Source organism: Petaurus breviceps, unplaced genomic scaffold (genome assembly GCF_028583685.1).
Source record: "Petaurus breviceps papuanus isolate PSGF00001 unplaced genomic scaffold, PetGlider_PUasm1.0 90740, whole genome shotgun sequence".
In the NCBI taxonomy this organism is placed as follows: Eukaryota; Metazoa; Chordata; class Mammalia; order Diprotodontia; family Petauridae; genus Petaurus; species Petaurus breviceps.
In genome coordinates this window covers 5,159,984-5,174,216 of record NW_027187330.1, presented here as the reverse complement: position 1 = coordinate 5,174,216, position 14,233 = coordinate 5,159,984, and the positions used below count along the sequence as shown (strand labels likewise).

The window sequence follows — 14,233 nt, the reverse complement described above, 5'->3', positions numbered from 1 at the left end:
CAGCACTCTGCCTAGGCAACAACTTGTGACTCCTTTGTTCTTACTTAATCTCTTCATGTCTCCTCCTGTCTGGCCCAAATCTCATCTAAACTATCTATGCACTGAAGTCACAAGTTCCTCTCAGTCAGCCCTAACCTTTATCTATGCACTGAAGTCCCTTATATCCATCTGGTGAGCCCTGACAATGGCAGCCCTACCCTTTAAAAGTAAAAGCCTGTACCCCTCTCACTTGCAGGTCCCCTAAGGACTCTTGCCCGCTGTAGAAGCATAAAAATAAACCTCGACAACTCTCACTCCAACTAAGCCTGAGACCTTGAATTCTTTCCAGATGCTATTGCAGGTTTTCTGGTCTTAGATATGATCAGTTCCTGCTGAACCTATTGGGAGCTATCCCTCATCAGCAGGGTTGTGGGAAGATGGGCACACTAACGTACAGTTGGTGGTGCTATGAATAAGTACAACCATACTAGAAAGCAATCTGCAATTGAAGAAATAGTGACTAAAATGTCTGTACCCTCTGACCCAGAGATTCCTTTACAAGACTAATACCTCAAGGAGGCCATCAATAAGAAGTGGCCTTATACACTAAAATACTTGTAGTATTACTTTTTGCATGTGAATTTGATTTAAGTGAGGCAGAGTCAAGATATCACCCTGTAATATCATTGATTCTCTTCAAAAATGAAGTATACAAACAATAAGAGTGCTATTTTTTACAGTGGTAAAGAATTGAAAACAAAGTGGATGTCCATCAATTGGGGAAACGACTTAAAATGTGGTGCATGAACATAATGGAAGATTACTGTGCCATAAGAAATGAATAATACAGAGAAACATAGATTTAAATTAACTGATATAGTAATCAGTCAAGATAACGACAAACAAAGACAACAACGATATAAGTGGGAAGATTAACCAAAAGGCAATCAAAAGTGAATATAGCAAGATGCCAACAATGTAGCCTGGCTCCAAAGAAGAGATATGAGAAAAAATCCCCACCCTTGTTTGCAGTTTTGCTGGAGAAGATGCACAGGTGTGGCACATCATACATTTTCAGACCTTTTTTTGATGTTTTATCAGTTTTCCTTCTTTTCTTCTTTCCCTTCAAAAATTTTACCTGTTACATGGGATGGCTGTCTGGGAGGGGGAGGGGAAAGATTACTGAGGGAAAGTTTGGTGATATTAAAAAAACAACCCTGAAGATATCAATAAAAGGTATTTTTAAAAAATGATGAATATACCAAATATAAAGAAGCTCAGGAAGACATATAAATGATGCAAAAATGAAGTAAGCAAAACCAGGAAAACAACAGATTCAGTGCCTAGAACAATGTAAATGGAAAGAACAGCACCCACAAATCAAAGGACAACACTGAAAGCTGTCAAGTTAGAGGGTCAATGGAACTCAGTATATAATATCAAACAGAAACGTGGTTTAGTTTTGCTGAAATGGGGTTTTCCCCTTCTTTCTTACATTTTGTAATAAGGGATGGCTCTCAAGGTAGACAAGTGAATATACTGGGAAATATAATTGATATAAAAATAAGAGATATCAATAAAGATTTTAAAAGTAAAATAATATTAACTATATGCTTGAGGAAGCAAATGTTATTAACTTCTGATAAGCTGATTGTCAGAGGTAGAGACTGGAAATTCACCGGTGTCTGGGTAAAATAGTTAACTGAGACTAATATTTAGTAAATATTAATAAATCTTATGTTTAAATTAAAATGGAATTACTTTATTCTATCAGAATATTTGAATGTTAGGTTTAATTTAAAATGTTGTGCTCCAGGCACTGTTTAAAGTAATTAACACTAAACAAGAATAACTATATGAAAAATAAAAAAATAATGACTGAATTATAGGATAAATTAGTAATGATTTTATTTAACAAACAGTTCACATGTGTGTACTTTTAGGGTAAAACATTAACATTACATGGAAAATAGTGAAAAATAATGATCTTTATTGCAAATTAACTTAATGTGTGACTATGGGCAAGATTGTTAAAATGTCTGAGCCTTAATTTCCTTGTTTGTAAAGGAGGAGTAAAAAATATCTATAACACCAACACAGTGTTGGTAGAATGAAGGATAAAGTACTTTAAAATTTCCTTTTTTTTTCTTATTTCAGTAACAACTTATTGACAGTGCTGGTTGATCTTGGATTAAACTGTGAGTTTTCTGCGGAGACACTCTTAACACTTTAAAGTTTTATAATTGGAATTTATAAATAATCCTGTTTTTCTGGGTCCACTATAAATTCATGTTAAGTAATCTAAACTGGGCCTCCACTGTAGCAAAGCAATCCTTTTTTAACCTCCTCACCAGACCTAAACCACCCCATCTTCTCCAGCCTTTCTATCATCCCTATTCACTAATCTTTAATTTTTCCTTGTCTCCTGGCTGCTTGGCTGCTACCCAAACATCCCCCAACCTCAAAAATCTCTCCCTTGATTAGTCCATCTATCTCTTCTCCCTTTCAAGACTAAACTTGAAAAGGTCCATTTTTTTTAGGCTAACTCTTCATAACCTAGTTAGACTGATATGAACTGTTGCAAAGTGAATAGAACCAAGAAAACAAATTATGAGGACAACAATATAGTAAAGACAAACTTTGGAAGAATTAGAGACCTTGATTAGCATGATTACTAACTAGGATTCCACTGGACTGATGATGAAGCATGCCACTCATTTTCCAAGAGAGGCAAAAGACTGAGAGCAGAATGAGACACAAAAATTTTAGGCATGCTTGGTGCAGAAATTTGTTTTGCTTAATTATGTTGAGGTATAAAGTTTAGGGGTGTGCGAGACCCCAAAATATCAACATGCCTGCGAATGAATTCCACTCAAGTCTTCTCTCAGCTAAAGAAAAGCAAAGTTTATTAAAGATTTGCCATAATGGGTAGACTCTTAAGAAGCCTTGGTATCTATGATGCTTGCATTGGACAAGGGGACCAGAACCATCTGACACAGAGTGAGTCTGCCCTAGATACTTCTCTGGCTCTCAGGAAGGCAAAATGGAGCTGATACACAGAAAGGTTGTGGGAGGATTTAGGGGTGGTCTAGAGGAGGAGTTTGGGGAGGGTCTTCAGGAGGAGTCAAATGAGGTCAGACTCCAGTAAGGAGAGATGAAGGGTGGGAAGTAGATGAAGGGTACCTGGAGATGACCGACAATGGAGGACTAGGCTGGTTTAAGGGCATAGATATTTTGGGAGGCCCAAGGGTGGGAAGTAGCTGGACAAAGGAGGGCTAGGCTAGTAACTGAGATCTGGGCCAAGCTATAATGAAAGGCTTATGGCCTCAGGCAAATGCCTTTTGTGGGAAGATTCAAGGAGAGCTCAAGGGCTCTCACAGCCTGTACCTCATCAACTATACTAGTTCATGATAAGGGTTTTGTTTTTCTCTCATTCTCAATTGTTGGGAGAGAAGGGAGAAAAACAAAATATTTCCTCCCCAAAACTGTCACCTTCTAAGTGAAGTTTTTCCTGGTCTCCCCACCTGTCTCCTAGCTACTGCTGCCTACAGCTCCAAAAAGTCACCTGGTACTTACCTCTATATTTTCACTTTTATTCCCTCACTAGATCATAAGCTCCTTGAGGGTAGGGACTGTTTCTTTTCTTCTAGTGTCCAATGCAGTTGCTTTGGACTCTGAAAAAATGTCTGCTGATGAACTGGCAGGGAACTTCCTGACAAATAAGAAAAATGCACTCCACCAGGGCAGATCTTGCTAGTGCTCTGCAATACAGAGCCCTATAAAGGTCCTGGGACACAGGGAGGTTCAGGGATTTGCCTGGGAACAATGGGCCAGGACAAGCTTTAAATGCAGGTCTCCTTGACTTTGAGGTTAGCTCTCCATCCCCCATTCTAGGAAAGGAATGAAAGGTTTTATAATTTGATCTTAGAAAAGGCCACGCAAAAAACTGTGGGGTTTTTTGACCCATGTACTATTAGTGACATTAACTTTATAAGAAATCTCAGGAAGTTCATTTCAGTGAGGCCCTGAAAAAGTAAGCCTTCAGAGGGGGATTAAAACCCAAGGTGGGTCTCCCAAGGCATGAGACAAATTAAACCAAATACACTTTAAAAGAAGTAGAGCAGAGAAGACAGAACACAGGATTTGGGTTCAAATCATTCGTCAGAACTTCTCTCTGGGGGAAATTAATATTGTAAGATTATATTAAAAACTAATTATTAATTAGTGATCCATCCTTTTCCTATTTCTTTTAAGACCCAACTCCTGACAAGGTCAGTCTCTGAAGGGCTTGACTGAGTGATAAGATCACTCCTAGCCCCCAGGGCTACATTAACTAGGTTGGGCAGGATCTCACCCAACCAGGAAACCTCATTTCTGTTTAGAATATAAATACAAGTCAGTCTGGGAGACCCTTTACCCTGAGTAAAGAACCCCTGTCCTTGATCCCCTCTATGAGAGTTTAGGGCGACCTAGCTCATGAAGGATAAAACTAGCTAGAGAGGTCCAGATGGAATTGGCTTCCCTTGCCCTGATTGCTGGGAAGTGCTGAGTCTCAAGATCAAGCCACAGTTCCTCGAACTTTCAGCAGGAAAAGCTGAAGACTTTTATTCCTTTAGATATTTAATAAGGTCCACCATTTCACTCATCAGGGGAATTCCCTGTCAGAAGGTACACCTTTGATTTATGGCATTTCAGAGTCTCAACTTGGCATCATTGGTTATTGAGAGAAACCATCAATTTACTGATTATTAACTAGCCTAACTAATAAATTGATTATTAATTACTTGGAAACTGTCTCTCAGAGGTTTCATTAGCTATACCTCAGACTCTGCCTCACTTAATTCCAATTTACACACAAATCAAAAGACATCACACCCATAAAATCCTACCATTTTACTTATCTCAAAGTCCCAAATGACAAAGCAGCAGGTTGATACACTGGGAGCTGTAGTCACATGCTGCACAGAGGCAGCCCAGGACATAGGGTCCTCTTCTCACTGGAAGCAGCAGTGGAATCCAGCAGCCCCCTGGGCGTCTGAGTAGCCTTTTAAGGATCGCACTGCTTACTTCCTGGTGTGAGAAAGGGGCTAGGAGAGGTACCCTAAAAATTGTCTGCTCATCCAACCCTGACCTGATTATTGTGGGCAGATGGGGAATCCCATTCAGTGACTGAAACACAAAAAAATGTAGAAAAATGTCTGAAAAGTTGATTTCACTCACCACTGACACATGGAATGTGCACACACTTATAGACAACACAAAATCCGATAGACCTGAAAGATGAACAGCTCATGTTGCAAGAGAACTCTGCAAGCATCATTCAAACTCTGCTTCAGAGAGCACAACTCCAATGGGCTGGCAACATTGTTCGAATGCAAAACCTATGCTTGCCAAAAAAGACTTTTGTAGAGAACTCACACAGGGCAAGTGGTCACACGGTGGTCAGAAGAAGCAATACAAAGACACTTGCAAGGTCTCTCTTAAGAACTTTGAAATTGATTGTGACATGGGAGACACTGGCACAGGACTGCTCAGCATGGTGTGCCCACATCATTTGCTCTATGAGTAAAGCAGAATTGAAACAGCTCAAAAGAAATGGGAGATATGCAAATTTAGAGAATCTCCCCCAAATGTTCACATTCTGAGCTTGTAGTGCTCTGATGAGCCACAGCTGACACAATGAAACTTGACTCTAGCACGGTCATTTTGGTCCTCTTGGAGAACAAAGGACAACCAGTTATACCTCAAACTCAGTTTCCTTATCTGTAATAAAATAATGACATTATACCTAGAGTACTTCTGTTGCAGGATTGTGGTGAGGATCAAGGGAAATAAGTGATATAAAGCACTTTGCAAGCTTTAAAAGTAATGTTTTATTATTCAAAGCTCAGAAAATGCTGATCAATTGAACAGTATCATTTCTTATATCATAGTGTCTGAATGTGAGGGAGAGAGATGGGGGAGCATGGAGGAGGGAGGAGCCACTACTGGGCAGCAACAAAGCCTGGAGATGGTGGTTCTCTGAGTTTCTAATCTCTCTATCCTGAGCACAATGGCCAGACTGCTATTCCTATATCCCAGGGCTGACTCTTGTCACTCCTCTGTTCAAGAAGCTCCAGGAGCTTCTTCTAGTACAAAGCCTCTGGTTGGCATCTAAAGCCCCTCACAAGCTGGTCCCAGTCGACAATTGCTGGGTTTACCCATTCCATCATACTCTAGGACACCCATGTCCCCACAGCACTGGACACTGACCTCCTATCATAAAACTATCTGAACTCATTCTTCAGATTATTTTATTCCCAATCCTCATTCTCTCCTTACTGAAAAGATTTTCAAGCCAAGACTGCCCCCACTGACCACTCCTTTAATGCCATCCCCTCAACCCAACCCTGTTTACCCCTTTCACTGTTTTCTCTTTAATGCTTGCTCCACAGTGAACAAACAAGCTTCCACCTTAGTTACCTTTCTCGCTCCTTCTATCTTCTTGCACTAAATGAGACCTGGATCCCTCTTCCTTGAGCCCTCTTTCCAGCCCAGATGTACTTTCACTCATATATCCACTCACCCCGCCCCACCCCCCTCCTTCCCCACTGACAGATGAGGGTGAAAATACTTCTTGCTTCCAGATGGAAGTGCCACTTCCAGATTCTCCCTCTATCACTACCACTCAGAAATTTCTCCTCTGAAGTTCACTGGATCTCCATCATCCAATCAAGACTGGGGTAGCTATTGTCTACTGACCTCCAGCACACTCTTTTTCCTTCCTCAACAAGTTTAGTGCCTGGCTCTGACTTTGTCCTCTCTCCAACTCTTGTCCTCATACTAGAGAACTCCAACTTCATACTGACACTCCTTCAAACACCCTAACCTCCAAATTCCTCAATTTACTGGCTTTCCATAAACTACTCTTCCACCTCCACTTAGTGCCACACAGAGATGGTCATACCCTTAACTCTGGCATCACCCAGAAGTGTTCTACTTCTATGTTGATGAACTCTGAAATTCTCTTATTTTTGTTATTATCTCTCTCCCTCCACCTTGCAAACCCAAATCCTATTCCCCATCCCAACCATAATCTCCTCCACCCCTCATTTCTGTCAGGTCATCACTAGCCTCACTAGCCATCACTAGACTCACCTCCCTTCCCTACCTTGACCAGTTCCCTACCTTGAACCAGTTCAACTCTATTCTGTCCTCTTCTTGAGACACCTGTCACCTGCCCCCTTATCCTACTGAAGATCTTGCTCTGTCAAGCCCCTGCCTCAAATCATTCCCACCATCTGCTGCCTTCACTCCTAAATCATGAGTGCTGAACGAAGCTAGAGAAAATCACAAAACTGTGCTGACTGGGTCCATTACAAATTTATGTTAACTCATTAAGACAAGTCAATCCTTTTATAACTCCTTAATTGACTCACTATCCCACTCACTACAGCAGCTCTTCCAAACTTTTTCATTTCTCCTCAAATCTCCCATGGCTCCTCAATCCGTACAGCCTCAGCTGAGAACCCTGATTCATATTTTACTGAAAAAATCAAGGCCATTCTGCTGAGAGCTCCCTCTTCTCCACTCTTCTTCGACTTCAGTCACCTATATGCCTTCTGGCGTCATCACCTTCTTCACTCATCTCACATGAAGAGGTGGTCCTCCTGTTTGCTAAGGCAAACCTCTCTACATACATAAGGGATCCCATTTCCATGCTATCTTGTCCAGAAGATTATATCATTCCCACTCTTTAACCTTCAACCTCTCCCTGTCTACTGTCTGCTTCCTTAGTGACTACAAATATCAAAAACACAAATAACAAAAAGTGTCTCCTATCCTCAAAAAGTCTTAACTAGATCCATTCCATGTCTCCTCATTTTTGTGGCTGATTTTTGGTATCTATACTTGATCTTTCTCACTCTTTTCTTAACTCTCTGCAGTTGAAAATAAAGTTGGTTTTCAATTCCATTATTCAACTGAAATGCTCTCTCCAAAGTTACCAATCATTTCTTAACTGACTAATCTAATGGCTTCTTTCACAATCTTCATTTTTCTTGATTTCTCTGCAGGCTCTGACTCTGTTGATCACTTTCTTTTTCTTGATTATCTTCTTCTTTCTAGTTTTCCTGATGATGTTATCTCCTGGTTCACCTACTTGGGGCTACTTCTATTTTCTTCAGTTAAACTATTGACTTTTTGATTTGTTCTTTGACTCAATTATTCTTTTTTTTTTTGCTTTTTGGAGGGCAATTGGGGTTAAGTGACTTGCCCAAGGTCACATGGCTATTTTTTGTGATAAGTGTCTGAGGCCAGATCCAAACCCAGGTCCTCCTAACTCCAGGACCGTGCTCTGTTCACTGTGCCACCTAGCTACCCCTTGACTCAATTATTCTTTAGGATTAAGGTATATAGTTTCCAATTAATTTTTAGTCTTTGCTTCAGAGACCCTTTACTCAATGTAATTTTATGGCATCACAGTCACTAAAAGACATACTTAATATTTCTGCTTTTCCACCTTTGTGAGGTTTTTAATGCCCTATTAGATGGTAAATTTTTGTGCAAATACCATAGATAGTTAAGAATAGCTCATTATTATCTATTCTCATTTAATAGTGTCCAAAGTTCTATCATATCTAACTTTTCTAAAATTCTATTCATCCCTTCAACTTTTTTTTTTAATTTTTCTGGTTATATTTATCTAGGTCTGAGAGGGTAAGCTGAAGTCCCCTACTACTTAGTTTTATAGTCTATTTTCTCCTGTAACTCACTTAATTTTTTCTTTAAGAAGTTAGATGGAGGAGGCTAGGTGGCTCAGTAAATAGAGCACCAGCCCTGGAGACAGAAGGATTTGTGTTCAAATCCGGTCTCAGACACTTAACACTTACTAGCCATGTGACCTTGGGCAAGTCACTTAACCCCAGTTGCCTTACCTTCCCCCCTCCAAAAAAAAAAAAAGCAGAAAAAAATGAATTTAGATGCTATGCCATTTGGTACATATATGTTTTATACTGATATTAAATTCATTGCCTATGGTACCTTTTAGCAAAATGTAGTTCTTCCTGTTTATCTCTTTTAATTACATCTATTTTTGTTTTTCCTTTTGTCTGGGATTATGATTGCTACTCTTGCCTTTTTTATTTCAGCTGAAGCATATCAGATTCTGCTCTAGTCCCTTATTTTAACTCTGTGTGTGTCATTCTGTTTCAAACATGTTTCATATAAACAACACATTGCTGGAGTCTGGTTTCTAATAAATTCTGCTCTCCTATTCTATTTTATGTGTAAGTTCATTCCATTCACTTTCACAGTTATGACTGCTATCTATTTCCCTCCATCCTCTTCTCTTACACTTTTTCTTCTCTTTTTTCCTTGACCCCTCTTTAAGAGTCTGTAATGCTTCTGACTACTGCCTCCCTTAATCTATTCTCCCCCTTATTCTCTCCCCACATCTTTTCCATAGCTCCTTTCCCTCCTATTTCCTCGTTAGATGGGATATATTTCTATGTATGCATGTATATATTTCCCTCTTTTAGTCAGTTCATATAAAAGTAAGGTTCAAATGTCACCTACTCTTCCCCCTACTGTCTTCTCCACTATATGAACTCTTTCTTGTGTATACCATTTATGTGCTTTCCCAATCACAATTTGTATTGGTGAATTTTCTAGATTGTTTTGGAGAAGGGGTAATGTTAAGCTAAACTCAATTGCTTCTTCTCACTCTACCATCTTAATTCAGTCTCCCCTTCTCAGTTTTCTCTGCTGAATTTTTATCCAGGTCATACCCACAAATAATACCTCTGAGGCTTTGTTCTAGGCCCTCTTCTCTAAGTATTTTGTTTGGTAATCTCATCGATTCCCTTAAGTTTTACAATAATCTCTACACAGATGATTCTCAGATATATTTATTCAGCTCTAGCCTCTCTTCCTGATCTCTGGTCTTATATTTCCAGTTGCCTACTGAACATCTCAAACTTAGATGTCCTGTAGATTTCTAAGCTCAATATATGTAAAACTGAACTTATTAGCTTTCTTCCCTCCCCTCCTAATTTCCCCATTACTGTCTTGGGTACCACCATCTTCCCTGCTATCTTTGACTCCTCACACTCTCTCAGCTACCATATCTACTACGTTCTATTGATTCTACTTTTATAACATCTCTTCTATATGCCTTCTTCTTTTCCCTCAGAATGATACTACTCTGGTACAGACCCTCACTTCCTCATACCTGGACTATTTCAACAGTGATGGTTGCTCTCCTTGCCTCTACTCTCTCCCCACCTCCAGCCTATCCTCCTTACTCAGTTGTCAAACTGATCTTCTGAAAGTGCAGGTCTAATCAGGTCACCTTCCTGCCCCCCAATTCAATATATACTATAGTGGCTTCCTGTCTCCTGCAGGATCAATATAAAATCCTCTACTTGGTAGTTAAAGCCCTTCGTAACTGGGCTTTCCTACCTTTCCATTCTTTTAACACCTCACTTCCTCTTTGCCCACATGGCCCTGCTTCCTCACACACAACACTCCACACTCCAGGAAATTTTACTGACTGTCCTCCATAACTGGATCTCACTACTTCCTTGTTTATGCCTCCCTGTCTCTCTGGCTTTCTTCAAGTTCTAACTAAAATGTCATCTTTTATAAGAAGCCTTTCCTAGTCTTCCTTAATTTTAGTGCCTTCCCTCTGAGTGCCTTCCCAATTTATCCTTGTGGAAAGTGGATTGGGGGGGCGGGAAGAGGGACTATAACTGACTCCATTTTGTGCAATATTTGCTATTACTATATAAATGTACGGAATGTCTCCTTCAGCACATCCCTTTCCTCAATGACTTTACTGTTACAAAAAAAGACTGAATAGTTCCTAAGAACTCACCCACTTGTCTTTATCTCAGCTAATAAGGCCTTATTAGGAGCTTAACAAATGCTTGGACTGATAAAAAAGATAGTTTTCTTCAATCTGACATAAATGGCTACCCTTGAAGACTGAGACTTTTGTTTTTTTATGTTGTTTTATCCCTAGATATAGTTAACAGTTTGATGAATTTAATAAATAATAGTTGAATGAGATTCAATAAAACAAATCTTCAGAATATTTCTTCAATTTGGATTAATATGTGTTTTGAAACAGTTACAGTGAATTAACCATTTCTTTTGCGTAGGCTACACCTATCAAAAAATATTAACTTGAACCGATAAAACTCAGCTTTTAATGAACTTTCTTCCAAAATGTGATTGTCCTATAGCAAAACATTAAATTTTAAGTGAAAAGCTATTACAAATTTCTAACTTTTAATTTATATCAGTCATTTGTACTACACCTTCTGAAATAAACTTCAAAAATATAAGCTGTAAGTCAAATATTCACAAATATACATAATATAATTAAGTAAAGGAAATCCTTACCTTACTTTCTGACCATAAGCAGCTAGGAGATCCACCTAAGATGCACCAGTTGACACTTAGCATACATTTCACTAAAAATGAAGATATATTTCTTTTAATTAAAGTATTTCTTTAACAAATGATGGTAACTTAACCAATATATAATTGCGCTTATAAAAGAGGAAGTTGTCAGTAACAGTAGTACATTTCTAAATAAAGCCTTCCCAACTTCTAGTGCCTGTCCTTCCTCTTCAACCACTTTCCATTTAACTTTCTTTTATCTATTCTCCTTATATTTATTCTGTATATATTTCTGTATGGCTTTGTTTCCTTTAGAATGTAAGACTCCTGAGGGTATGGATTGTCCCCAGAGTCCAGCACAGTGCTTAGAAGGCAAGAGTTGTTGATTTTGTGATCACTGGCTGACCTGGATCAATTAGGTGAAATACTATTTTGAAACATTTGAAAAGACTGTGAAAATTAAAGAATTTCTAGTACATAGGGTAAATTAAATATCTTAGAATTTGTAGTAATTTCTAAGTCACCTAAATTTATGCCATTAAACACTGTTATAATGCACAAGTTGATGATTTAATGTTAGATTAACAATGACATGAATCATTGTACTTTTAAGTGCCTAATTTAGAACTACGAAGAATTTACTATATAGCTCTATATAAAAGCCTTCCTCATGAGAAGCAAAAATATAAAGTTAATGCTATGTTGAGGTATTATACAGGTTGCATAATACTTGTAAATATGAGAAGACAGCAAACAAACCTGAAAGGAAAGCCTTTCGAGAATCACTTGATTTTTTTTAGTCAAATATGTTGCTAATCATACAGATGAAACTTCACAAATTATCATTTAACCAACACAATACTCCTAAATAAGAATTTAATGGAATTGTATTTAGAATTATTAAATAATAGCCGGAAAGGATCTCAGAGGTCATCTAGTATAAACCCCTACTTTTTCATAGTATGAAGAAACTGAAATATCAAGGTGACAAAGTAATTTCCTATTTTTGAGTATATATTTTATGGTATAGAAAGGATTGCTGAAAATTAATTTTGTTAACTGTGAATTTCCTGTAGCTAATTCATTGACATTAATGAAAAACTTGAGTGGAAAAACAAAAGAATAGTCTACCAAAGCATCTTCCTATTTTAAGGTTGGTCCCCCTTGTTGTATCATCTTAAACATCAGATTAATCTCAATGAAATATGTTATCTACCTCACAAAATAACCTCAGTTGCTCCCCTTAGTCTTCTGGTGGTATCATATTCCTCATTCTGGCAATCAATGGCACCTGAAATTTTCCTACAATCAAATTTCTCCAACACTAATATTTAATTGCACAAAATTTATCTCCTCCATGTTTCCATCACAGTGAATGACTTATCATTCCACCCTTTCTGAAGCCTAAACATATTTTAAATCAAGAGTATTGTGCTTTGATTACAAACAACTTAACCGCATTCCCTAACTAGACTGTAAGGTCAAAGAAGGGTCAAAGAAGGAACTTACATTCTTATGTCTGAACCCTATCTCTCATCAACTACTTTGCCAATCTCCTGGAGTGCTCCCCTCTAATAAGGATTCTAAACCTTTACCTACTAACTCCTATCAATTTCCTAGGAGCGTAACCTCATTAAAGGCCCAGAAATGACCACTACTTTACTATTCCAGGTATTGAATGCACTCAGGTCTACCTGACTCCATGTTTAGCATTCCACACTGACCCAACTAGCAGCCTGCCACTTAACTGAGACTTTGGGCTTATCCAAACTCAGTCTTCCTGTATTATTGTGGATACTGGACAGTCTGTGAACCCCCCTCAACATGAGGCCACCAGGCTGCCCACCTTGGAGTCCCCAAGCATAACTATGGGAAGAGAGCAAACAAAGTCTACAGGGAAAGCCTTTCAAGAGTCACTTAATTTTTTTTTCTTTTAAACTAGGCGTCAGGAACAAGAATCTGGTTGGAGAATCCTCACTCGAGGTTAGCCAGTGGAGATCCGGCTGAGGACCACCACCTCCCTTCAGACCCCAGTGGGTCTTGCGCCCTCAGTCATCATCCTGGGAAGCTGCCCCTACAGGAGGTCGGTTACGGCTCCTGAGGACCCAGAAAAGAAAGTGCTCGTCCCCAAAGTCTGGCCAAATGATTCAACACCAGGAACCGATATCATTGTATACGAGGAAATGACATTAAAGAGGCGTTAACATCTGCCTTGAAAAAACAACACGAAGGCATTCTGCCCAAGTTTATGGCATAAAACTGATTACTTAAAATGAAAAGCGAAAACAAAACGACGATTTGCTTTGCAAAAAGGCATCTGACCCCAAAGCCCACCGGCGTTTCCAAACGATTGGTCACTGGAAGCTCGGCTGTGGCTCTGGCCCTCATTAAGCGGGAGCTCTCAGAGCGCAGGCCGCCTCACTCTTCGCGCTTGTCACACAGTAAATGTCTAATCAGTGCTTTTCTTTCGGGGCAGGTAGGTGGTCACAAGGGTCCGACCCAGGGGACCACGGGCTGGGGGCAGGAAGGGCCGTTATTTTCCAAACATGGAACCGTAGAGACTAAGCGCCTACTGTGTCTGGCCCTGGGCCCAGCAATGGGGATGCAAAAGGGAGCAAAAACCAGTCCGCCTGGTGTAGTGGGTTAGGTGACTCGCCCAGGGTCACACAATGCGGTTGCTCTGGAACCCCGGTCTTCCGGTGTCCAAAGCCAAAGCCGCAACAGAACGAGGCCTCTCCATAGGCCGCGGCCCTCCTTCCAGGGGCAGGGGGCGGGGTCTGCACTCTAGGCCTCCGATTCAAGCCTCCCCCAGCCCCAGAGGCCGAATTCGGCCGTGCCTGGGCGTCTCCGGCCGACCCGGGCCGGCCCA

At 39.8% G+C, this 14,233-nt stretch overlaps 2 protein-coding genes across 4 annotated transcripts in view; one reads left to right on the top strand and one right to left on the bottom strand.

Annotated features, from left to right (window-relative positions):
• CPN1 (carboxypeptidase N subunit 1) overlaps nucleotides 1–14,233 on the top strand; it is a 472,336-nt gene that overhangs the window by 229,777 nt on the left and 228,326 nt on the right. The gene's annotated exons all lie outside the window — the stretch shown is intronic.
• Nucleotides 1–14,233, bottom strand: part of SHLD2 (shieldin complex subunit 2) — a 90,769-nt gene that overhangs the window by 76,347 nt on the left and 189 nt on the right. Inside the window, exons 1-2 of one of the 3 annotated variants that reach the window (XM_069067200.1) lie at nucleotides 13,211–14,214; nucleotides 11,365–11,435 (exon numbers count right to left, since the gene is read on the bottom strand). The gene's annotated coding sequence lies outside the window, so the exon portion shown is untranslated. Of the gene's footprint in view, nucleotides 1–11,364; nucleotides 11,436–13,210; nucleotides 14,215–14,233 lie in introns of those variants that run through there. The other 2 variants (XM_069067201.1, XM_069067199.1) reach the window with 2 other exon arrangements.